Below are 27,220 nucleotides of genomic sequence, written 5' to 3' on the forward strand. Positions count from 1 at the left end.
GGCTCGGTATTTAAGCATCCCGCTATCTGTTTTTTTTTTACTTTGGGCGATCCTGGTGCAGGTGGGTCCCGAGGAACGGGTTTTTTTCTACCGTGTTGTTTCCATTTTGTTTAACCTCGTATTTAAATTTAACTTATTTGTACTCTATCTAGATGGCGTGTGCTATATACGGTACGTACAATCGATTACAAACACATTTTGTATCGGAGTCTTTGTCAATATACTATCAACTATAAAAACATTTTTTGTTGGCGTGTTTATCAAATTTACTTTCAACTACAACAACGTTTTGTTGGTGTCTTTGCTAGATTTATTTGTTTGTTTGTTAGTTTAAATAGATTAGTCAGTTGTGATGTATGTTTACACAGTTTTGACTCCTTGATCCCAGCTAATGTCATCTTTACCAATATTGTAAATATAACGGAACTATAAACAACTGTCATACATAGAGAGGTTTAGCTAGCTATAAACCCAGATTTAACCCTCCATTTTCTTCGGAAAATGTTTGTAAGAAGTCAGGAATATCACAGTTGTTCTTGACTCGTTCCGTTATTTGATAATGTTTGATGTTTTAGTTTTTACGGACTTTCCCTTTTTGAATTTACCTTTGAGTTCGGTAAGTTTGTTAAACTTTTTTTCGGTCTTATAACTCTTTTGCTTTCATGTTTTTAGTTGTTTTGAGTGTTACTGATGAAGGTAAATTCTCAGTAAAGAGTGCATACCATTTTTAAACTGGTATTTCTATTTTTAGCTTTGTCTAAGCTGAACAGAAGTTGTTTGGGGTGTGCAATCATTGATCGTGTTTTTTAAGTTAAAACAACAGAATCAAAATATGTTCTTTCATCTTTAATTTTGTTCGTTATATCTTATGTTGTTTAAACATTTGCTTTCATAAACATACAATTATAATCCTCATACATAAACTGTAACTAAGATTTTTAATTTTTTTGTGACACATATCAAAATATTTCGTAAACTTATGAAAATAACGTTTTAAATATCGTTAAATTCTCCAAACTGGAGATTTTTTTCATTAAAAGGTCAATTTTCTATTTTAAAAGTTCCAAATAGATAAACCAAATTGTTGCTTTAGTAAAGTAAAATATATGTATAGATTCTACCACTGCATATAGTGAGTTACGGTTTCCCTCTTTCGAGACAGTTAAATTTTTAGCCGTGCATTTAAAATATTTGAAACTTAAGTGTTGAGTACATGTAGGTTTGAAATGATTCATCAAAAACCAAATATTATGATTTATTGTATTCAAAATCGGTTTGTCTAGACGTAAAATTATTTATGATTTTGCTAGTCAAGTTTGATTAACATGTACGATGGATGTATACATTAAATCTTAAGATAGCAAATTTCAGAATGATATATCAATTTAAAGAAATAACGCTTGCTGTTAAAAAAAGGCTTAGTTGTATAACAAAGGCATAAAATCGTTCCATATGTTACAAGAAATATTGATTTCTACTATTTGTAATTTTTTTATTTCTACATTGTGGAATTATGACATTGTGAAATAACACATTTCACAGCAAAATGTTTCGTGTGATAATTATTGAAAGTGTAAAGATGTAAGAAAAAAGCTATCTTCAGAAACTAAACAGTTCCTTGGACGGTATGCCTACCTGAAAATAAGAATAACACAGTCAATTTAATGGTGTATTCCGATTCAACACGAGATTTTGAATTAATGCCAATTTTTCCTTTTATAAGCACAAAAAGCTTTCATTTGCATAATAAAACATTGCTATTATATAATCATATGTCATATGGCATGGGCATGCATTTTGTCCGCAATACGCAACTCGATAAAAAAGGAAATAAACTTACACAAAATAAATTTGAAGTTCTACATGAATGAAAAGGTATTTTGGTGTATATAGTTAAAACGATGAAGCGTTGTAATGAATGTTATTGTTATGAAATATTTTTGTATAAGTCATTTTTCCTCGAACCCGATTTGACTCAACTTTTAGAATATGTATCTTTGTGTGAAATCCACCCGACGACTATATTCTCTTGCGTATCGTATAAACTGAGCTACAAAAGCGCCATAAGTTGAGTTCATGACTTTGTTATTATTGACAATCGGTTTAACTGAAACATTTTGATAGTTAATCAGGTTTCAAACAAACACATTGCGATATTAAACCCAATAAAATGTGTTATCAAGACACGGATGTAATAACCGTGTAAGATACATGTCTATTTTCCATTTTAATAGAATAAATCAGTATTTCAAATCTTGATTAAACTTACACTTTGTTTGTTTGTTTTTCTCTTCATTCTTTTACTTTTTCTAAAATTTTAGATATCAAAAACTGTCTCGTTTCGTCTGAAAACTGTCCAACAAAAGGGCTATTTCTTTTCTTTTTCCCACTGAAATATATACAATATAATTATGATAGAGCAATTATATTAATAGCATTGAAAACATACGATTTTGCTCAAATAACTGCGTTTTATTGTACTAGATGAATGTATGAATCTCATAGGGGATACGGGTTCAATTTCATGCAATCATTTTGGCTGTACAAATGCAAAAAAACAAAATCCAACTTTTTACCCGTTTTACAATTCAACAGAAATTTGATTCCTCTGCCAAAACCTGAACTGGTCTGAGGTAGTTGCTAAGTAATACTGCTTGAAAATAAATAAGTTTCGTATTACTTTTATCTACTGAAACCCTTAAAAACAGTAAAAGCAGTATGTACTGTCCATAGGGCTTATAGCAGTTAAAGAAATTTCATTATTTTTGCAAATATTTTCAATGGTAAACAGTGTCGTTTAGTCTAAAAATCTGTTATGTTATAACCTTCCGGAGTACCTGGTATCATTTCAGGCTTTTGATTGATTGATTGTTGGTTGCTTAACGTCCAGTGGCATCAGGCTTTCGAGTTGGGTTCGTGTTTCTCAGTCTTTAGTTTTCTGTGTTGTATTTTTTATACTGTTGTTTGTCTTTTGTTTTTTTACGTTTTTTGCCATGGCGATGTCAGTTCGTTATCTACTTATGAGTTTATATATCCCTTTAGTATCTTCCGTCTCTCCTTTTTAATGGCGTTTTGTTTAAAGTAATCATTGATAGCTGGTTCCAATATATTGCTATGCAGAACATCAATGCAACATAACTTTTATTTACTGCTAACTTATTAAATACTTTGATAACATAAGTTTTAGGATAACAATGGTCAATGGTACATTTTGATTGTAAATTTTACGTTTACAAATTCTAAATTGCATTTGCACAAAGGTGCAACTCCTAAAGGCGTAATTGACTATACACGACAATTGTTTTACCTAAAAACAAACTTTCCGGTTCTTATCTTGCCAAACGGCTTTTGAAATTCGCCGTTTCAGAATCTAATGCATTTTGGCTAATTTTTTGAAAAGTAAACATTAAAACATTGTAACTGGCTAACAACGCCCTAAACAATAAAGAACAACCATTGAAGTGACTTTCATTTTCACATAGAGATATGAACAAAGAAATTGCACAAGTTCCTTTACGTTCGGAAAAGGCAAATCGGCTTCCTTAACTTTTGGTTTGAACTGAAGCATAATTTATAGGGCATATACTCATTTACAAATTGCTCTTGTTAACCCAAAATGATTTGTTGTTACTAATGGTATAGATTAAATTCATACATGAAAGTGAAATGAATACATCAATTAAAATAGTATTTTCGAGGCTTTTATTACTAGATTGCATGACAACCAGAATAACATCGTTAGCAGTCAGCAAAGGTGTGGTCTAATATCTCATGACCGGAAATTGTATGCTACTTAATCTTCCGTATTTGATGACCAACGACTACTTATTAAGAATGTCATTGATGCAAACCAATAATAAATCTAAATTATTAGTTTCTGCTCTAATTATGTATCTGTTCTCAAGATAATAATATATATATATATATTTCTTACGTGTTATAAATCGCAGTTTATTTGTTTGATTGTAAAACAACTAAATTAAAATGATTTTCAGTAAAATTAGATTAAACTTCTTGTATCATGCATAAATCAATTAATTGCCCTTGATTCATGTATCCACTTTGTACTCGTCAATTATTTAAATGTAGATGACATTTATGACTTCGGTGTCTATTTATGTTTTACTTGCAACTTTTTAATTCAAGTGTGTTTCATTTGAGCATTAAGTGTTACTTTTTCAATATAATATGATATAAAGTAATAAAATATTTGAGAAATAAACATTCTGTATTTCATATGTTTCATATGAAGATTTTATTTTGCTCTGTTTGAATTAAGATAAACCAAATGCATTTAACGAAGTGACCTACTTTTAAGCTTGTCCTTGCCACCTAGTTAAATTCCAACGTCATAAATATATATTGTTCTCTAAAATATGACTAAGATTCAGACTAAACAATTTCTGTTGTGGTTTTCATCGAGGTAATTTATCCTTTGCAATAATCAGTTATCAGTTATCCATCGATAAGAAAGAGATTAACACCCCATGGAAATCGGGTCATAACGTCGGTTTGCAGATTAATGGCCCCATGAAACAAGGTCATATTGTCTGTTTGTGCACTTTTATTCAAGCTAATAGAACAAAGAAAAAAACAATATCCAGAAAGATGCATAATCTAATCAGGAAGGACAAGGTTAAACAGCTACTTAACACATTTCAACGGATAAATCAAAGTGAGGGTAAGACCACATATCTTAATACAAAGTCAGACGATCCTATGTATTAACAGTAAGTAAATAAAACACAAAAAGGACTAACAGGTTGTAAAAAGAAGAAGACCATAACACAATCAACACTCGTCAAAATCCTAAAAGAAAACCAATGATAACAACAAAAATTCATTAAAAACAACAGTGATCTCTGATGCTCCGGAAGGTAAAAACTCACCAAAGATAACTGTCTTATAATGCAGTAAAGTCAAGTAAAATAAGTCAATTGTTGCCCAACTACTTGCATCCGTCATGTTTCCCATGACCATTTACGTTTTTAAGTTGTATTTGGTAGTAACTTATAAACGAGGACGAGATTGTGCCTAAGACAAACAGACTAAATCCCTGTACATATATGACAACATATTCTGTAACGGTCAATAAAAATCACGATGTGGTCTATAAAACTTTTTGACGTGAATTCATTTTTAACAAGAAAAACTATTTTTCCGTAAGAATCAATGTGAATATATCGTCTGGTAGAAATACAAGATATTTAATATCGTATCAACGTGATAAATTATTCTTCATTGCAGATGTTGCCGCATAAGATAAAAAGTTCTAAAATGGAGAATTTGAATTCCTCTATTTTGTGATAATCTTTAGTACATTAATGAAACCTCGCTGTCGCTTTCTGTATGTTCAAATCGAGCCATATCTGTAGTATCCACTTCTTAAGTACAATGTCATACAAGCTGCAATCATAGTCACCAACTAGTTCGTAAAGAAGGTGATGCAGGCAGGGCAGGAGGCGTTGTTGTCTAAATTTGATATTTTAAGTGCCACGACATAAACCACATAACATCGAAGTTAAAGAATAATACTAGCTGCTTCTATTATATTTTAAGAGCCCCTCTTTACCTCATATGAGGTATTAAATAATAATTAAAACATTAACATAGCAATTAACAGTAACAAAATAATGTATTGTTATCTGATGAAATGTCAGTAAAAGGAATCATAAGAAATCGAGTGGGCATTTCTTTTGAAAAAAAAAGACTGTAGGTTGATATTGTTTATGATTTTTTATTTTGTGGGGATACTGTCCAATAAACATATACTGCTACCTCCAACATCTAACATCCCCTTTTTATATCATATGGGTTGGGGCAACTCAACATTATGAAGCGATTAATTTGCAAAAGTATGCATATCTTAACATTATTTAGTTCTCGAACTCAAATCGCTATTTTAGAATCTTATGCAAGAGGGGTTACTTTTTTTTAAGTAAACCAATACCCTAGATATAGCAGATACCATCTTAAAAACTGATATTTGACCAATACAGTTTAAATGAATTGTATATGAGAATTAAAATTGTGTAAAATTTGGATGCTATAATTTTGTTATTTTCAAATTAAAAGCCTAATGCATAAAATTAGGCCACCTATATTTTAACTGTTGAATGACACCTGGCTAGTTTGTGCCGTCTTGATATACCGTTTACGAAATACTGTAAAGTTCACTTGGAAATTTTTTCAATATAATATGATATAAAGTAATAAAATATTTGAGAAATAAACATTCTGTATTTCATATGTTTCATATGAAGATTTTATTTTGCTCTGTTTGAATTAAGATAAACCAAATGCATTTAACGAAGTGACCTACTTTAAAGCCGATGCTTGCCACCTAGTTATATACTAACGTCATAAATATATATTGTTCTCTAAAATATGACTAAGATTCAGACTAAACAATTTATGTTGTGGTTTTCATTGGGTTAATTTATCCTTTGCAATAATCTGTAATCAGTAATCCATCGATAAGAAAGAGATTAACACCCCAGGGAAATCGGGTCATAACGTCGGTTTGCAGATTAATGCCCCCGTGAAACAAGGTCATATTGTCTGTTTGTGCACTATTATTCTAGCTAATAGAACAAAGAAAAAAAACAATATCCAGAAAGATGCATAATCTAAACAGGAAGGACAAGGTTAAACAGCTACTTAACACAATATCAACGGATAAAACAAAGTGAGGGTAAGACCACATATGTTAATACAAAGTCAGACGATTCTATGTATTAACAGTAAGTAAATAAACCGCGAAAAAGGACTAACAGCTTGTAAAAGGAAGAAGACCACAACACAATCAACACTCGTCAAAACCCTAAAAGCAAACCAATGATAACAACAAAATTCATTAAAAACAACAGTGATCTCTGATGCTCCGGAAGGTAAAAAAACTCACCAAAGATAACTGTCTTATAATGCAGTAAAGTCAAGTAAAATAAGTCAATTGTTGCCCCACTACTTGCATCCGTCATGTTTCCCATGACCATTTACGTTGTTAAGTTGTATTTGGTAGTAACTTATAAACGAGGACGAGATTGTGCCTAAGACAAACAGATTAAATCCCTGTACATATATGACAACATATTCTGTAACGGTCAATAATAATCACGATGTGGTCTATAAAACTTTTTGACGTGAATTCATTTTTAACAAGAAAAACTATTTTTCCGTAAGAATCAATATGAATATATCGTCTGGTAGAAATACAAGATATTTAATATCGTATCAACGTGATAAATTATTCTTCATTGCAGATGTTGCCGCATAAGATAAAAAGTTCTAAAATGGAGAATTTGAATTCCTCTATTTTGTGATAATCTTTAGTACATTAATGAAACCTCGCTGTCGCTTTCTGTATGTTCAAATCGAGCCATATCTGTAGTATCCACTTCTTAAGTACAATGTCATACACGCTGCAATCATAGTCACCAACTAGTTCGTAAAGAAGGTGATGCAGGCAGGGCAGGAGGCGTTGTTGTCTAAATTTGATATATTAAGTGCCACGACATAAACCACATAACATCGAAGTTAAAGAATAATACTAGCTGCTTCTATTATATTTTAAGAGCCCCTCTTTACCTCATATGAGGTATTAAATAATAATTAAAACATTAACATAGCAATTAACAGTAACAAAATAATGTATTGTTATCTGATGAAATGTCAGTAAAAGGAATCATAAGAAATCGAGTGGGCATTTCTTTTGAAAAAAAAGACTGTAGGTTGATATTGTTTATGATTTTTTATTTTGTGGGGATACTGTCCAATAAACATATACTGCTACCTCCAACATCTAACATCCCCTTTTTATATCATATGGGTTGGGGCAACTCAACATTATGAAGCGATTAATTTGCAAAAGTATGCATATCTTAACATTATTTAGTTCTCGAACTCAAATCGCTATTTTAGAATCTTATGCAAGAGGGGTTACTTTTTTTTAAGTAAACCAATACCCTAGATATAGCAGATACCATCTTAAAAACTGATATTTGACCAATACAGTTTAAATGAATTGTATATGAGAATTAAAATTGTGTAAAATTTGGATGCTATAATTTTGTTATTTTCAAATTAAAAGCCTAATGCATAAAATTAGGTCACCTATATTTTAACTGCTGAATGACACCTGGCTAGTTTGTGCCGTCTTGATATACCGTTTACGAAATACTGCAAAAGTTCACTGGGAAAATTTTTTCAATATAATATGATATAAAGTAATAAAATATTTGAGAAATAAACATTCTGTATTTCATATGTTTCATATGAAGATTTTATTTTGCTCTGTTTGAATTAAGATAAACCAAATGCATTTAACGAAGTGACCTACTTTAAAGCCGATTCTTGCCACCTAGTTATATACTAACGTCATAAATATATATTGTTCTCTAAAATATGACTAAGATTCAGACTAAACAATTTATGTTGTGGTTTTCATTGGGTTAATTTATCCTTTGCAATAATCTGTAATCAGTAATCCATCGATAAGAAAGAGATTAACACCCCAGGGAAATCGGGTCATAACGTCGGTTTGCAGATTAATGCCCCCGTAAAACAAGGTCATATTGTCTGTTTGTGCACTATTATTCTAGCTAATAGAACAAAGAAAAAAAAACAATATCCAGAAAGATGCATAATCTAAACAGGAAGGACAAGGTTAAACAGCTACTTAACACAATATCAACGGATAAAACAAAGTGAGGGTAAGACCACATATGTTAATACAAATTCAGACGATTCTATGTATTAACAGTAAGTAAATAAACCGCGAAAAAGGACTAACAGCTTGTAAAAGGAAGAAGACCACAACACAATCAACACTCGTCAAAACCCTAAAAGCAAACCAATGATAACAACAAAAATTCATTAAAAACAACAGTGATCTCTGATGCTCCGGAAGGTAAAAAAACTCACCAAAGATAACTGTCTTATAATGCAGTAAAGTCAAGTAAAATAAGTCAATTGTTGCCCCACTACTTGCATCCGTCATGTTTCCCATGACCATTTACGTTGTTAAGTTGTATTTGGTAGTAACTTATAAACGAGGACGAGATTGTGCCTAAGACAAACAGATTAAATCCCTGTACATATATGACAACATATTCTGTAACGGTCAATAAAAATCACGATGTGGTCTATAAATCTTTTTGACGTGAATTCATTTTTAACAAGAAAAACTATTTTTCCGTAAGAATCAATATGAATATATCGTCTGGTAGAAATACAAGATATTTTTAATATCGTATCAACGTGATAAATTATTCTTCATTGCAGATGTTGCCGCATAAGATAAAAAGTTCTAAAATGGAGAATTTGAATTCCTCTATTTTGTGATAATCTTTAGTACATTAATGAAACCTCGCTCTCGCTCTCTGTATGTTCAAATCGAGCCATATCTGTAGTATCCACTTCTTAAGTACAATGTCATACACGCTGCAATCATAGTCACCAACTAGTTCGTAAAGAAGGTGATGCAGGCAGGGCAGGAGGCGTTGTTGTCTAAATTTGATATATTAAGTGCCACGACATAAACCACATAACGGCGAAGTTAAAGAATAATACTAGCTGCTTCTATTATATTTTAAGAGCCCCTCTTTACCTCATATGAGGTATTAAAAAATAATTAAAACATTAACATAGCAATTAACAGTAACAAAATAATGTATTGTTATCTGATGAAAGGTCAGTAAAAGGAATCATAAGAAATCGAGTGGGCATTTCTTTTGAAAAAAAAAACTGTAGGTTGATATTGTTTATGATTTTTTATTTTGTGGGGATACTGTCCAATAAACATATACTGCTACCTCCAACATCTAACATCCCCTTTTTATATCATATGGGTTGGGGCAACTCAACATTATGAAGTGATTAATTTGCAAAAGTATGCATATCTTAACATTATTTAGTTCTCGAACTCAAATCGCTATTTCAGAATCTTATGCAAAAGGGGTTAGTTTTTTTAAGTAAACCAATACCCTAGGTATAGCAAATACCATTTTAAAAACTGATATTTGACCAATACAGTTTAAATGAATTGTATATGAGAATTAAAATTGTGTAAAACTTGGATGCTATAATTTTGTTATTTTCAAATTAAAAGCTAATGCATAAAATAAGGTCACCTATATTTTAACTGTTGAATGACACCTGGCTAGTTTGTGCCGTCTTGATATACCGTTTACGAAATACTGCAAAAGTTCACTGGGAAAACTTCAAATTACTAATGTGTTTTTGATTAGAGTAATTTATCCTCGTGATAATCTCTTTTTATCAGTAATCCAGCGATAGAATTGCGATACACCCGTATAGAAACCAGGTCATAACGTCGGATTAGAGATTAATACGCCTGGAACCAATGTTAAAACATCTGTTTGTACACTGTTACATAGACAACTAGTACAAAGTAAAAAGATTACACTTGTAAACAAAGGAGAAGATGGATAATCTAATCGGACCAGACAGACAAGATTAAGTAGTTAATTCACACATTTAAACAGATACGAAAATTTTTAAGTAGGACCACATACATAGTTATTGATGGTTTAAAAGCACGATTAAAAAATCTGATAAGTTCTTTGACGTAAAAGCAGGTGTTTCGTAGTACGAATGGCCTTGATATATATATCAATATTGATGAACTAATCTACTTTTCATTTATCTATCTTCATCAACACTCATTGTATTTGATGTAATATGGTACTTTAGCGATATAGAAGAAGAAAATATTTTATTAAAATAATTTAATGCATGAAATTATCAAAGTGAATCAGTTCAATTATGATTTATCAAAGTCACTAACAGTTTTGAAATTGTGAAATATACATGCTTGAAATTTTTTTTTTTAAAGCTGAGTTCATTCATTTAAGTACAGTGTTATAATATGGAATCCAGTCATTACAATCGATATACTTCATTTATCGTTTATCCGATTCAAAATACAAATGAGAAAAAACTCGGTCGCACCAATATTTAACAGCAGATAACCTCAATCCTTAATACAGAAAACACTAGCGGTCAACTATACATAGGCCAAGGTAGGTCAAAGCGTTCTTTTACTTTTTTACTTTATTAATTTTTCGGTACGGTCCTTGATTGTAGTTTCATTAAGAGCCTTTTCAAAAATCAAAAGAAATGTTGCATTCTATACTGTAAAGGCTTTCATACAACTTTGGATTTTCGATGTTATTTTATATCGAAAAATATGTTCAGACTAACCTTTTGATCTTACAATGAAAACAAAATTAGTTCTGCCATATGCTTGTGATTGAAAGTCGAAGAATGTATGCAAGAACTAGATACATTATTATAGAAAGGTATTATTCATATAGTTGTACCACTTACGCCTTAGTCTATCTATCCGTACGGTAGAAAATTCTAAGTGTTTCAATAAGTTCAACATTTTATTTACAAAAAAAACAACAGTACATTTATAAAAAAAGGAACGAATCGATGGTATTTCATGTGAACACAAAGTGCTTGACATACTACTAGGCTGGTGGTCTCGATGACAAAACATTAACCATTGTCATCGATACAGTGGTTGTAAAAACTCACCAAAGATACCAGTCTTATAATTTTGTATTTCAAAGGCGCGTTTCGTCTACACAAGACTTATCAGCGACGTTCGAATCAAAACAGGTGAAAAGCCAAATCAACGTGGTGCCACATACGGATAAGGCTATCTATGCCAGGGTAGAAAAACCTTAATGTTTCAAATTGTATCAATAGTATGTCATCGGAAGGTGCTGACTTCTGGACTGGTGATACCCTCGGAGACGAAACGTCCACTAGCAGTGCCATCAGCTGAGTGGTTGTAAAATGTCATCAAAGATACCGAGCTTATTATGTAATACGTCAGATGCGGATTTCGTTTATAAACGGGTTTGTCTGTGTAATTTGAAAAAAAACACCTAAAAGATAAGTTATCATAACGTCACGACAATCACATTTATACTGAAATCTTTCTCCTGGCTTAATGGTTTTGGGATTATATCAACGTCAACGTATATGGAATGTGCAAATTTTGAAAATAACTAAAGCCAAATTAGACCACCCTATGTCAACCTTTTTCTTAATGTTTCACGAGGTATTGCCTTATGAGCAACTACAACTAATTTATATTATGTCGCCAAAATCTTCTATTTAAACCTTTTTTCGTTTTGTAAATTTATGTTTACACTACATATATACAACATACTAATCGTGTTACAACCGGAAATAATCCACATCCTATCAACAACCACTCCTACCTTGCAACTATATCCACCAGTCCACATCCTATCAACCGACATTTACTGAACTGTCTTTCTAATGCTATTCGTGTGGCATAATCTGTTGTTTTGAACTCTGCAAAATGTCGCCGCTCCCTAAAAAAACAAATAAATAAAAATGTATCGATCAGTCCAATATGTTCAGTCGCATTAATAAATTGTATGATGTTTTATAACTTAAAGTAATTATTTAATATCAACGTAAAAATTTATATTTTGGTAGCTTGTTCCTTGCAATCGATAATCATTACTTTTAACGATCCGATTTAATATGGATGTTGATTATGACTTCCATTTTTTTGAAAAACGCGAATTTTTTGCCACTTTTTTAGGATCCTGTCTCCATCTTTCGAATCTAAAGATTTTCAATCAATGCGCTACCACAAGGTTTACTTAAAATAAATGTTTACTGTTATGGGTAAATTCCTTGCATTTACTGCGTTTCTCAGTGAGCTTTCAAAAGAGAGGCAAAAGATACCAAAGGGACATTCAAACTCGAAAATAAACCGACAATGTCATGGGTAAAAAAAGAAAAAGACAAACAGACACACAATAGTTCACAAACACAACATAGAAAACTAAAGACTGAGCAACACGAACCCCACCAAAAATCTGGGGCTGATCTTAGGTGCTCCGGAAGGGTAAGCAGACCCTGCTCAACATGTGGCACCCGTCGTGTTGCTCATGTTAGTTCAAATCCGTTACTCTGTTAACGCACATCAGGAAAAACGTTTTATATTTGTTTCTTGTGGTAATTTTAGTCATCGGTTTTTCATGTAGAGAAGTAACCCATCGGAACATGATATTCGAATATGGTGGGTATGGTACCAATTTCAAAATCATTTTGATAATGACTTGGGTAATGTTTTAAAAATTTCTTGCAATAACAATGAATAAGATGAAAATATAAACATTCTGTAATTTGTATGGAGATATCTTTTATATAAATTTGTGAATAGCGTATCTAGCTGGTACCTCGAGCCATTTTCGATTCATATAAACTCACAGCGATAAGTCCATTAGGAAAAATGCCATATGCGATGCAACCTATCTTTGGTTTTCTATGTTGTATTTTGTAGACTATCTTTTTACTTTTGTCTTCGATTTATGAATTTTAAAATCGATTTGGAGTATTCTGCCTCTTTTTGAGGATTTAACCATATCAGAATAAGTTCATGAGTTTGGTATCAATAATACGTAGAAGGTTGCTCGTTACGGCGTTATGACGTTCCTTTTCAGTTCATGTTGGTTTTGTGCTCTCAAGTTTATAGTTCTGTTCAAGTATAAATGCCAATTAAACTATAAAAAAAGGCAATTACATCAAACGAAAGTTAGTATAATAATTGTTAAAAAAATAGTTTTGAGTAATAAAGTTTAGCTGTACTGTTCAATTTGATCTACAAACTTCCTTGTTCTATACAAGAAGAATACAATGTTCCTTAACATAGTAGATTATTATCACCATGAACTTTATAATAACATGATTAAAAGAAAACAATACCAGGCGAGGGAAGTATTATATTGACTATATCATACTTCCTTAACCAGACAAATGGATACTCCCGTTTGGGAATTCAAATTCACGGAAAAGACGATATGTTCTTATTTATTTGTGAATTCCATTATTGAAGCGTTTTCTTCATTATTACGACAGCATGTTATTTATAATAGCAGTACAAAAACAAATTAATAATATTCTGGAATATTAAGAATAGATAAGCAGGGTTTTATTATTAGTCAACTATAATATCGATATCATTGTATTTTTCGTCTGAACTGATAGTTTATTGTTAGTGTTTATTGTTTCATTTAATCTGTTGTGGATTGAGGTAAAACAAAAGTTGTTTTTGACTTACTACCTCTTGATCAATGCAACCGCTTATGAGTTGTTAGACATTAACCAAGAATGGTTAATCATAATTTTTTTATTTTGATTCGCCCAGTGATCAGTGTATTTGCACTGGTCATAAATACATTTTGTAAATTCTTTATAAGTTAATTTAAAAAGCCAGTTTTATAATTCCCCTAACAAAGTTGACCTACAAGAATTTTAGGATTCTTTTATGCCATGTTTCATTATATTGTTCCCGTTTATTTACAGCATTGGCTTTCCTGATTTGCCATTATGCTTTGAGACTAGCAAATTATGTATGATAATGCTTCGACTGTCCGGACAGAATGGTTCTTTGCCGGTTTTAATGAATATCGTATTTATCAAAGTTGCTAATTTCTTAGTGTGCAAATGGCTAAATTACTCAATTTTGCTGGAATTTAGACTTCAAGTCGTCTATGCTCAATCACATAAAAACTAATCAAGACTCAGAATTATTGAGATTAAAGGCAGCAGTATTTTACTGATATTTAAACCTCACAAATCTATTAAGAAGATACAAATCAATGTTAACAAGCAAAATAAATAGCGCATGAACTGTGAAAGGAGAGAGACCGGGTGATTCGACAGGGTAAGCGTCTCCTGCTAAGAGTTAGCTTCATCGTGTTCTGAAACCGTATTTTACATTTAATTATTCGTTTGTCGTAACAAATCATTAATATTATATATTTCATATTCTTTTCCGCATTTGCTTTCAAATATTCAATTTGTTGGATTATGTTTTAAGTAGATTTTAGGAATGAATTCATGTGAAAATTGTTTTTATTGAATGTTATTCAAGTTAAATGACATTCCCTTTATACAAAGATATAAGTTATGATTTCAAAGAACATTGTTTTCCAATATTTTACAGCTAATTGCATTTAAAGAATTTGTTGTTTCATTTTCGTCATAAAAATAAAAGGACAAACTCCATATTAATAAAGAAAAAAAACATTTTTAATTTTAACAACAAACAACGAGATAAAGAGATTGTTTTTTTGTTTAATTCCTTGAATGTTCTAATTTCAAAAGGTCAAAAGGGGAAAATTATTTCTTCGATTTTTTAATAAAATGATAAAACATCTGGTGCAGATATCTTCAGAAGATTAAAACGGCCATTAGTCTAAAAAAAATGCAAACCAACATTTATTGGAAATACAAACAGTGATTATTTTTCTCCAAAGTGATGCAAATTAAAATTCGATTTACTTATTTTATAAACATTTCTACATTTTATTCTTTGTAAACCAATTGTTTAATGTAAAATCTTGTTAAATCAGCACTGAGACATGTAAAGTAGTAATTTAATTGCTGAAAATTGCTGCTCATGACGATTTTATTTTGTAATCTTCATGTAACGTCGGAGTTTAGTGTCAAATCATTTAAATCTAATAGATTTGTGTTTAGTTTTAATTGTCAGATCGGGTTAGGAAAACCCTAAAATAAAGAGTTTGATACATTGAATGTAAATTTCTCATTTGGACATGTCAACTATGGTCTATTTCAGAGTACGACTAAGCTGTTTGACATTAAACACGAGTGTCGAATAATTTGCTTCACACCAGACAAGACAATCTTATTTGCGTTAGTGAGTCAGCCGTGCAAATGAAAACACTACTATTTGAGTACAAGCTACTGTCAGAAAATATCAGTTTTCTCATACAATTTTTAACAGGAAGTCTTTGGGAAAAAATTTTTCATAACATAAAAATAGTTGCCAAAAGTTAGGTCTATTACCATAGACTCCAACCTAGTTCCTCTTATGAACAACAAAAAATTTAGAATTAACCTTAAATCGGGGCATTAATATTATATTTTGCTTTTGTATAAGAAAAAGGTGTGTCAATTGAACCAAAAATACCGCCATTCTGACCATTAATTTTGAAGGTCTCCTTCCTGCTCTGAATGTGAAACTTATGTCACTTGAAATTAAAATTGAGAATGAAAATGGGGAATGTGTCAAAGAGACAACAAGCCGACCAAAGAGCAGAAACTTACACTGTATTGAAGAGACGTATAGAATTTAATATTGAAACTTTTTTAATTCTTTTGAAAGAAATTGAATATTCAAAAGCAAGGTTCGATAGTGCTATGTCTTAAAACAGTAAGTTTTCCGAAGTCCAGTACGTCATAAAGCTATGCCGTCATGTCCCCACGCGTGTATCTTCCCAAAAGGCGTTTAAATACAGATAAATCGGCATTAGATTGAACAAAACAGAGTTTCTACAAATGAAATAAAAATATTTGTCTAAAGATATCAACAATTAACACATCGCTTTCGTTATTGAATGAAAATGGCGGTAACTGGAACCAGTAAGATTATTTGACATATTGTTTTTCCTATGATATACTTAGCAGATATTGTTGTTCCTATGATATACTTAGCAGATATTGTTTTTCCTATGATATACTTAGCAGAGATTGTTTTTCCTATGATATACTTAGCAGAGATTGTTTTTCCTATGATATACTTAGCAGAGATTGTTTTTCCTATGATGTACTTAGCAGAGATTGTTTTTCCTATGATATACTTAGCAGATATTGTTTTTCCTATGATATACTTAGCAGATATTGTTTTTCCTATGATATACTTAGCAGATATTGTTTGTACTATGATGTACTTAGCAGATATTGTTTTTACTATGATATACTTAGCAGATATTGTTTTTCCTATGATATACTTAGCAGAGATTGTTTTTCCTTTGATATACTTAGCAGAGATTGTTTTTCGGTATGTAATATTGTAGGTATATTCCGGTGAGAAATAAGCACAAAGTAAAATAAATAAATGCATACCCATGAGTCAAAGAAAGACAGACACTTCTATGTCAAAAGAAAAGGACAGAACAGACGAACAGTCCACACAACACTATACAGAAAACCTAAATTCAGAAACACAAACCCCATCGCAAACTCAGCTAGAACTCTGGAAGGTTAAGTATGTCCTACTATACACGTCATGTTGCTCTTTATGAAATAAGGAGATGTGGTATGATTGCCAATGTAAATTGCCGGTTAATAAGTCGCATTAGGTGAGGTAATAAAAAGTCATCAAAGATACCCTGCTTCAAATTTAATATACCAGACGCAAGTGTAGTCTGCATACGACTCATTAGCAGCGCTCGAATCAAAATAGTTTAAAAGTCAAAATTTGATACGAATTTGAAGAGCATTAAAGGTCGAAATTTACGAAGAGATTTGACAATTTAATTGACTTTCAACCTCGTAAATAGATTAAGAATTCGATAGTAACTTTAATGTCAAGTCCGCTGCGATATATGATATTAAAGCACTCATTGAAAATGTTGGTTATTGAATGACAGAACATCATTAATGCATCTGAAATGATGACTGTGAAAGATTCTTTTTGCTCTTTGGGTTTTTTGTTTAGAAGGTTCAAACGCGGGCCAAGACAATCTATGTCTGTGGGAATAAAATCCTTACTGGTTCGAATAATCAAACATTTCATAAACAGTAAATTTACAGAAAATGAACATGACAATGATATTTCATGTCAAAACAAAAGCGCTTACTACTGGGATTGTGATAGTTACCATTGGAGCCGAAGCGTCTACCAGCAGTTGCATCGACACAGTAGGTTTTAAAAACTCCTCAAAGCTCCGAACTTAGTACGCGAGGCCCATAAACGATGTAAAGAGAACGACATTGTGGCAGCGATAAGTAGAATGATATGTGGTTATTTTTTATACAGTTATTCCATAATGGTCAACCAAATCATGATGCATCATCTCTTTTGTCGTTAAACCTAGTTCTTTATCAATTTCTAGATGTTAGTCAAATTACGACGCAGGTCTATCTGTATTTGCGGTAACCTTCATTGGAATTTGTCTCATTAAGATGCGATAAACAATTTGTGATATCCTTTATCAAAAGTTTGTTAGGTTAGATGCGATAAACAGTCACCAAACTTGGACAGCATCTTTATAATAGGACGCGAAGTTTACGAAAAAAAATCTCTTCATTCTTCAATTTTATTAACATGTGTATGCCAAATGGTGTATGTTAATTAACTTGAATTTAATTGATAAAATATTTTAACACTAATGAGTCTCTTTTTTGAAATGAGAGACTTATATAAATAGCTAGTCACAGAGAATAGGAGTACAGTCGGTTTCCATATGAATGCCCACTGTCTGTAAGAAACCATGGCCATCAAACGTTACATGTCTAAAACTAGTGTCTGCTAGTTGGGTAAACGCTATGATTTCAGTTCCCCAAATATCTCTTATTGAATTGTAATCCTTGTAATTTGGGTTACGGTGTTTACGTAAATTGTGTGATACGATATGCCAGAGCAGGTTCTCTTTTATTTAAATTGACACATTGAGATGTATACTTTAAAACCCGAAAACTATTGCACCTTTTTTGTAGGAGGAACGACTGGAATATTACTTCTTGTTCATATTAAAAGGTAGTTTCTAGCCTACAAAATGTCTATTTTTGGTAGTCATTTGTTAATAGGTAGCTGTTTCAATGACATTTATCTTAAAAACTCAAATGGATAGTGTGTCACAATCGTGTATGTCTGTAAAGTACGTCTTATTCAAATAGATACTTTGCCTTGTTTAAACTAAATAACTTGACTTCCCACTCATCAGCACGCCTCGGCGTTACTTTGTTCTTAAAAAGTCAAGTTTTTGCGGAGACCTTTTGATGACAAATTAAATGAAAAGAAAAGCATTGAATATATTCAAAATAACTATAAATTTAAGAAATAGATTAAATAAGTAAAATTTTAATACAATTGATCGGAATTAATCTGTACTGTAAGCATGTATTTGTATTTGCAATATTATTGTTTAGTTGCATAGTTCAATCCTTGAATATCTTCCACACCTTTAATCTTGTAAAGGGTTTTTCGTCACTCAAAACTATTTTGGGATGAAAAACATGATACGGATATTTGACAATTTGCCATTTTGTCAGTTTTCATTGTATCTATATCGTTTCCATATTCAACTCGCATTAACAGTACCAATTTGTATGCACCAGATGCGCATTTCGACAATAAATATCTCTTCAGTGATGCTGGAGGCCAAAATATTTAAAAATCTAAAACTTATGAAAGAAGAAGAGCTTATCAACCAAAAAGGACAAAAGATATGGCCAAAGCCGGGCTAGGAATCAGAGCTGTGCATGAAGGAGATATATATTCCTTAATTTGAAATTATTTCCAAAATTTTGTTACAGCAAGTTTTGATAACACAATATCCGTATTTTCATGCAAGTACCGAAGTAATAGCCACTAGGCTGGTAATACCCTTTGGGACTAACAGTTCACTAGCAGAGATATTGACCCAGTGGTAGTAATAACATTTACGGTACCACTTTTTCTGCACCAGATGCGCATTTCGAAAATAAATGTCTCTCCGGTGATGCTAAAGGCCAAAATATTCCAAAATCCAAAATGTATTACAAAATATAGAGCTTATAAACCAAAAAGGACAAAAAGTATAGCCAAAGTGTATAAATAATATACTAAAGCGCCACAAGTGGAGCAGGATCTGCTCATCATACCGGTGCCCCTGAGATCACCCCTGTTTTGGGTGGTATTCGTGTTACTTGAATTTTTATTTTTCATTGCATGTTTAGCGTGAATGTTCAGTGCAGTGCACACCCATGTAGTTGAATGAAAATAAAACATATGAAATCATCATTACAGTGTACAAAATTATATTCGTAGTCGTTCAAACTTTACGGGTACACTAAGGTTTTAACACACATGAAGTATTGATTAAAAAAAATTTGGTCAACATGTAAGCGATTGCACGAGAAATTTGAAAATCGCTTACAATTTAACCCCAATATTAAAGTTAAAATCCATATATTGAATCATGATACCTTGATACAGTAGCTGAGTTTTATGCTTCTATTAAATAAATTTCATAGAATAGACAAACATGAGTGACTGACCGGCATATCCGTAAATGGGTAACTCACTGCAATATACGACACACTTTTTTGATTTGGGTTTAAGTTTTGAATTTTTAAAAAAGAAAGGTAGAGGGTCGTATTTAAAATGAATATTTACTAAACAATTGTATGTCTATCATACATGTCAAAATTTAAACAGATTCATTCAGAAGGGATATAGTTACGATACTGTTGTCAGGTCATTAAAGATGGCATATTTTGGTATAAAATTGATTCACTCATAGGGTCTTTGCATCGGGAAAAAAACACATTTATTCTAAAACCAGTTGTTGGCATGATACGGGTTATTTTCTTCTCATATATTTTATGATGGTATGATACTTAACCCCTAACGGGAGGAATTGTGCTTGATTTTCATATGATGAAGACATAATCTTTCAATCAGTTTAATTGAGGTCTGGAGCTGGCATGTCAGTAACTGCTAGTAGTCCTTTGTTAATTTATGAATCATTGTCATTTTGCTTAGTTTTTTTGTTACCTATTCTGACATCGGACTCGGACTTCTTTTTAACTGAGTTTTATTGCTGAGTGTTTCATTATTCTACATTGGCTAGAGGTATAGGGGAGCGTTGAGATCTCACAAAACATGTTTAACCCGCCGCATCTTTGCGCCTGTCCCAAGTCAGGAGCCTCTAGCCTTTGTTAGTCTTGTATGTTTTTTTAATTTTAGTTTATTTATATGTTTCGGACTTAGTGTGACGTCCATTTTAACTGAACTAGTACTAGTACTAGTAACTAGTATTTTTTAGGGGCCAGCTGAAGCCCGCCTCCGGGTGCGGGATTTTCTCGCTGTGTTGAAGACCCATTGGTGGCCTTGGGCTGTTTTCTGCTCTTTGGTCGTGTTGTTGTCTCTTTGACACATTCCCCATTACCATTCTCAATTTTATGTCAAGTCGTTTTTTGATTCAAGCGTCGCTCATGAGTAAGATAAATTTCGAATAATTTAATAAACTTATGAAAAACGTTCTACGAATTTCGTCCTTTAAAATAACTTGTTTTCCAATTGTAACCTTTATTATTTGATATTCCTATGAGTTAAACAGACTTTTTTTTCATACCAGTTGACATCTTTAGAAGTTTTTGTCAATATAGAGAGCATTATATGCAGAGACTTGCGAAATAGAGAATCGCTGGTTATATCAGATCCAATCTAATCGTATGATTGTGCCAATATATAATGAACACTAAAATTTTGTTTAAGAGTTGAGAGTAGAGAATTTTAACTCGTACACACTATCTGTTACGATGATATTAAAAATCAGCTATCTTGCAAGGACACTCGATGCCCAAGCAAAAACATGATAGTAAAATTCTCCAAACTTGACTAACTGTTGTACAATTATTAACGTGGGTACGTATTTTTACATCGTTTACTTTCAAATGTTTGTTTTAGCGTTCATTATGAAGGTAAATCCAGAAAAGCGCTTAGGACGTACGAAATTTATCAAGTGTTACTTTCATTGGATAAATCATTATATGGTCTTGTCTGACTAATGTTCCTTAGATTAGATAAGCGAATTACATGCCAACTGCTCGTAAGTCCAGTTTGGATAGAATGTTAGCAACAAGGCATTTTCTATATAGCGTCAACTGTTATTTCACTGACCAAAAGGAGCAATTCACTATTTGAGTTCAGTAAGTTAATTTCGTCTAGATCAAGCTATGATAGCTCTAAATCTAATAATATTCTATCTTCTGGTCTTTATTTGTATAATTCTCAAAAGCGTGTTATTAGTGATACAATAAATTATAACTAATTGTTTTATAGTACCATATTAGTTTGACTTCCATTTTAAGTGGTACTATTTAACTATAAACTATAATTCAAAATGTCTATTAATCAAAAAAACGGAAATGTTTTCCTCCTTTCATATTAAGTACTATACATCGATTAAATTTTAATTGATATAGCAGTTCAAGATGTGTGATTAATGGTTCTTAGTAATTGTACATCGTAATACAGATTGACCGTGATAACCCCGGAGTTAATTTGTATGGTTTATTGCGCCTATTCTGTTCCGTTCTTTTTCTTTGATTAAAGTGTCAATGGTTTCAGTATGAATGTCAAGAAAACATTAAATGGAGCATTCCGCAGAATCTAAATTATACGTAACACGTGTATTAATCACACATAGTTGCAGAAAACCGAAGCATAAATGTAGAGGAAAGGAGTGCTCACATCTCGGTGGGTGGGATTGGGGGGCACTTCAATACTTAATTGATATGGGGTGCCGCTTGTGTTCTGTTACCGCACCCTTTTCATATGATTTAGATTTTAAAAATGTATATCTGTTCATTAATTGCGTAGGTAAAAATGTAACCTTTTCCTATATCGGCATTAACGAGAAAATATCACCTTTGCTCGGAGCTCAGATCTGAGGCTCAGATTCCTTATGTAATGTTTACTTACCGCGAGACTTTCGGCTGCGAAAAAAATACAGGGCTTTGAATATAACAAGTAATGGGAACTTTATTGACCTCATAATATATTTCTGATAGTTTACCCACCTATTCATATATTTTTAAGCTGGGAAATGAGACCTATTCCAGCAGCACTTTGAAAGAGTAGTTCTGACTAAGGGCAATCCTATAATATTTTCTATTACTGCGCATGACTATAACATTGAGTGATAAGTCTACACACAGTTTACTTTTTTAAATAGAAAATGAACTGGATCCCAGTTCGAAACCTACTTATGATATCATATGACAGCTCCATGTTACCAGACCAATCTTCATTGTATACTAATACGTATTGTTACCATACAGTGAATAACTTTTACTTTGGTGAAATGTAAAATTCAAGATATAGAAGCAAAACAGTGGATCTTGCAATTGTTGACTCCATGGAGAACGTCAAATCTTGTCTAATAACTTGAGCTTTCCTTAAATAATCGTGAGTACGTCCGATAAATATATATATTGCTTCATGTTGCTCAATGTTTCTGTGTAGTGTTTCATGGACTGCTGTAGGTCCGTTTGTCTGTTCGTCTTGTTTTTTATTGGATTGGTTTTGATTTATCTGTCATTCTCTTAAACGTCGGTATTTAGATACCCCTTGATATCTTCTCCCGTTTTAACTGTTATTTAGAGTAAAGCTTTGATAATGTGGATTAGAAAATTGCAAATACCTTAGTTTTAAATTTTCCTAAGCTTAAGATTTACGCTATTGGAGAATTTTTTAATTACCCCTATACTATGCTAGTTATCTTGGGGTTGCATGAAAGTTCGTTCCTGATAAAATTAGCGTGTACCACCCTGCGTATCAGTACTTAAATTTGTTTTTGATCTATGAAATAATTTTAAAATATTTTAAAGTAATTTGTGTTTTATTTAACGAAATCCCTGATTTTTTAATTTGTTCAGTTATACAAAGCTTACGTTCATTGAATCTAAAGCAGCATCACCCATAGTCGGAAAACTTCTATATAGAAAAACTGTAAGGAAGTGTAGTATAGAAAGTTGAAAAGTCATTAATGTCAACTGAATCGAAAGGATCATTACAATTTATCTAAAACACCCATTGAGTGTTTTACACTGCAAAAATGATTCCATTATTTTCATATTCATAATTCAAACATCTGAAAATAGTTGTTAGGGAACTACTTGGCGGTTATTTTTTTGTTGTCGTATCTACCCTCCATTCCTTATTTGAATTTATTCCTTCTAGAAATTTCCTTATTATATGTTAACCTTGATATAATCTTGTCATTCAGTTATTTCAATGTTTGCATAAATCCAAGTACATTCTCTTGGCACCTTTCTAGTACGTTCAAGAAGTTCAACAAGATGACATTTTAACAAAATGTCAATTAAAGGCGGCAAATTAATTTTATAAATTAATATTTACTAAACATGTGATCATTGACACATGGTCCTAGTTACGTAAAATATCTAATGGAATGATTAACATTTACAAAAGCATATTGACTCTTCGTTATCTTTTTTAACTATGACGATTTCAAAACTGAAAAAAATGACTGTAGTATTCTGATATGTTGAAAATTCTGACATAACTGACTTTTTAATGTCAAAGATTAATGATATGTTCTTTTTTATAACTGTGTAAACATGAAAGTTCTTTACAATAGGAAAACGACACAACACAGTGTTTGCCTTCAGTACACGGAAAATAAACATAAAAATTATCGGTTTCTTCCCGTTTATATCTTCGGTAATTGTATTACTAATGGCGATTCCGGAATTATACGTAAACTTATATGATTTGGACGGTATTCATTTAGAATCCATTTATTCAGGCTATAATTTTTTTTCAATAAGCAAATATTCGCCATTGTACTTACCTTTACCTTTATGGCAAAAAAGCAGCGTCAGAACAAAGTGTTGAATCGTGCAATTATGTGAATACTTATGATTTCCAACAAATATATCATTTTATACTATGACCTTTCTGGACAACTTACGTTGTAAAAGAATGCGGATTTTCTCCTAATTTGTAGATTTAGAATTAGTCATATTTAATATGAAGGGACTTCTTGTGTAAATAAACCCTTCTACAGTTTTTTATTCAGATCTTTGAAACTTCATATTATGTACGTAAAATATATTGAAAAGATGCAACGGATAATTTTTGAAAATGTTGGAAAATGTTGCCTATTTTTCAGAGATGGAAACAAATGGTACCTATCCGGTATCTTATGATAAATTTACAAGAAGATTTAACAAATATGGTAATTATGCCAATCATGCTTATACTTATGCATTGTTTTACGTTTTTCCTCACATTTTTATAAACTCGAAATTTCTTCATGTCTCAACATTTTTTCGACATGAGAAATAGTTTTAACTAAAATGTTTTTAAACTTTTAAAAATATTTGCAAGAAATCATGTTTTTATTCCTTTGCATTCTTCATGTGGCTGTCCCAGGTCATGAGACTGCAATTTAGTGGTTGTCGTTGGTTACTGTCTGGTATGTTTGTTTTTCGTTTATTATTTTATCATAAATCAGGCCGTTGAATTTCTCGTTTGAATTGCTTTAAATTTGTTATGTCGGCTCTTTTATAGCTGACTATACGGTATATGTTTTGCTCATTGTTAAAGGCGGTGACCTATAGTTGCTTACATCCACGTCATTCGAACTCTGGTGGATAGTTGTTTAATTGACAATAATATGAAATATCCTTATTTTTATATTTTATATATTTGACAATTTTTAAAATACATATTTTATATGCTCGACACTTTTTAAACTACAAATTTTGAGAATTCTTGACTACACGATGTCATGATTTTCAAACCATTTTGAACAAAGGATGCATTGTTGTTTTGTGTGTAATTATTTTCTTTACTGCAGTTTTCAACAAAGATTGACATACCTTTAGACAATACATAAGGTATATATATCCAATATCTAAATATCAGACAACTTTATGACAAACTTTTTCCTTGGCAAAACTTAAGGGTAAACAAGCTTATATCACAAATTACATATTATACTTTGTCTAAAATTTAACCAAACAATGTTAGATCTGCAAATTTATGGTAGTAAAGTTTTGTTCTTTCCTCAGCGGGATTTGAACCCACTTAATTAAAAGTATATCATAAAATGATATTGATGTCACTGCATGGTAAGTATTTTCATCCTTGACGACAGACAAAACTTGTACAACTTGTCTGCAAGGTATTCCATCTACATGCCACTATACAGAATGCACTGTGTAACAACCCAAGGAAATGAATGTATCGACAAAAGGAAGCCATAAAGATAGCCTAGTTAGACGAGTGACATTGGTCGCTAGACACTGTGCAGGAGGTATTGCGACGATAGTACAGATTCGACGAATGGCTTCAAATCATGCTAAGGGAAGAACAAAAATTTGCTACTGCAAATCCAGATTAGATCTAACTTATTGGACTGAATTTCAGACGTAATATATACATATATTATATATTAAAAGAAATAGACACCGTCGACCAAATCTGTATTTTATGAGGGTCTGCATAGGGGGTCCTTAATTTTTGTATTTTTTACTTTTTAAGGCCATTTTTAGCTCACATGGGCCAAAGGGCTAAGTGAGCTTTTCTTATCACTTGGCGTCCGTCGTTCGTCGTCCGTCTTCGTTCGTCGTCCGTTAACTTTTACAAAAATCTTCTCCTCTGAAACTACTGGACCAAATTTAACCAAACTTGTCCACAATCATCATTGGGGTATCTTATTTAAAAAACGTTTCAAATGACCCCGCCTGCCTACCAAGATGGCAGACATGGCTAAAATAGAACATAGGGGTAAACTGCACGTTTTGTCTATTATTTTGAAAACCATTATAAAAAGAGAAAATCTGACAGGGCAAAAATGTTCAGAATGTTGATCTCTACCAATTGTTCATTGACGTCAAAAACTGGCAGGCAACTTCATATAGGAGTTATTGCCCTTAAAAGACAAATTTTACCATTTTTTTATTTCATTTTTGCCTTTTATCTTGAAAACTATAATAAAAATAGATAGAGAGATAAAATTAAGAATGGAATGGGGAATGTTTCAAAGAGACAACAACCCGACCAAAGAGCAGAAAATAGATAGAGAGAAACTATAAGTTACAAAAATGATCAGCAAAACAAGATCTACAAATAAGTATGAATGGTCGAAATCGTCAGTCGACTCCTAATCAGAGTAACTGCCCTTTGATGATGATTTTTACCATTTTTTTGCGTTTTCGCCTTATATCTTAAAAAATCATAAAAGATAAATAGAAACTTTAATAAGCAAAAATGATCAGCAAGACAAGATCTTCATTTCAGACAATATGGAGAAATTTTGCGACGACTCCTTATTGGAGTTAATGACCTTTAATGACAATTTTTACCAATTTTTTTTTTTTGCGTTTTGCCATATATGAAAAAGATTATAATAGATGAATAGAAACTTTAAATAACAAAAATGATCAGCAAGGCAAGATCCACAAACAAGTCAAATTTTGCCGATATAGTTAGTAGACTGTCACTATTCATAGGAGTGAATGCCCTTAAATGAGGATTTGTTTACCCTCTTTTGTGTTTTGTGAAAAAAAACTAACGAAGATAGAGAGAAACTAAACAGACAAAATGATCAGCAATTCAAGATCAACAAAAAAGAAATGTTTATCATGAATTCTA

At 31.8% G+C, this 27,220-nt stretch overlaps 1 long non-coding RNA gene across 1 annotated transcript in view; it reads right to left on the minus strand.

Annotated features, from left to right (window-relative positions):
- Positions 1-831: 831 nt before the first annotated feature.
- Positions 832-27,220, minus strand: part of LOC127706078 (uncharacterized) — a 208,768-nt gene continuing 182,379 nt past the window's right edge. Inside the window, exons 2-4 of the long non-coding RNA XR_007984198.1 lie at positions 12,258-12,374; positions 2,270-2,389; positions 832-1,635 (exon numbers count right to left, since the gene is read on the minus strand). This is a non-coding gene — a long non-coding RNA (uncharacterized LOC127706078). The remainder of the gene's footprint in view (positions 1,636-2,269; positions 2,390-12,257; positions 12,375-27,220) is intronic.

Source organism: Mytilus californianus, unplaced genomic scaffold, assembly GCF_021869535.1.
Source record: "Mytilus californianus isolate M0D057914Y unplaced genomic scaffold, xbMytCali1.0.p SCAF_6, whole genome shotgun sequence".
Taxonomy (NCBI): Eukaryota; Metazoa; Mollusca; class Bivalvia; order Mytilida; family Mytilidae; genus Mytilus; species Mytilus californianus.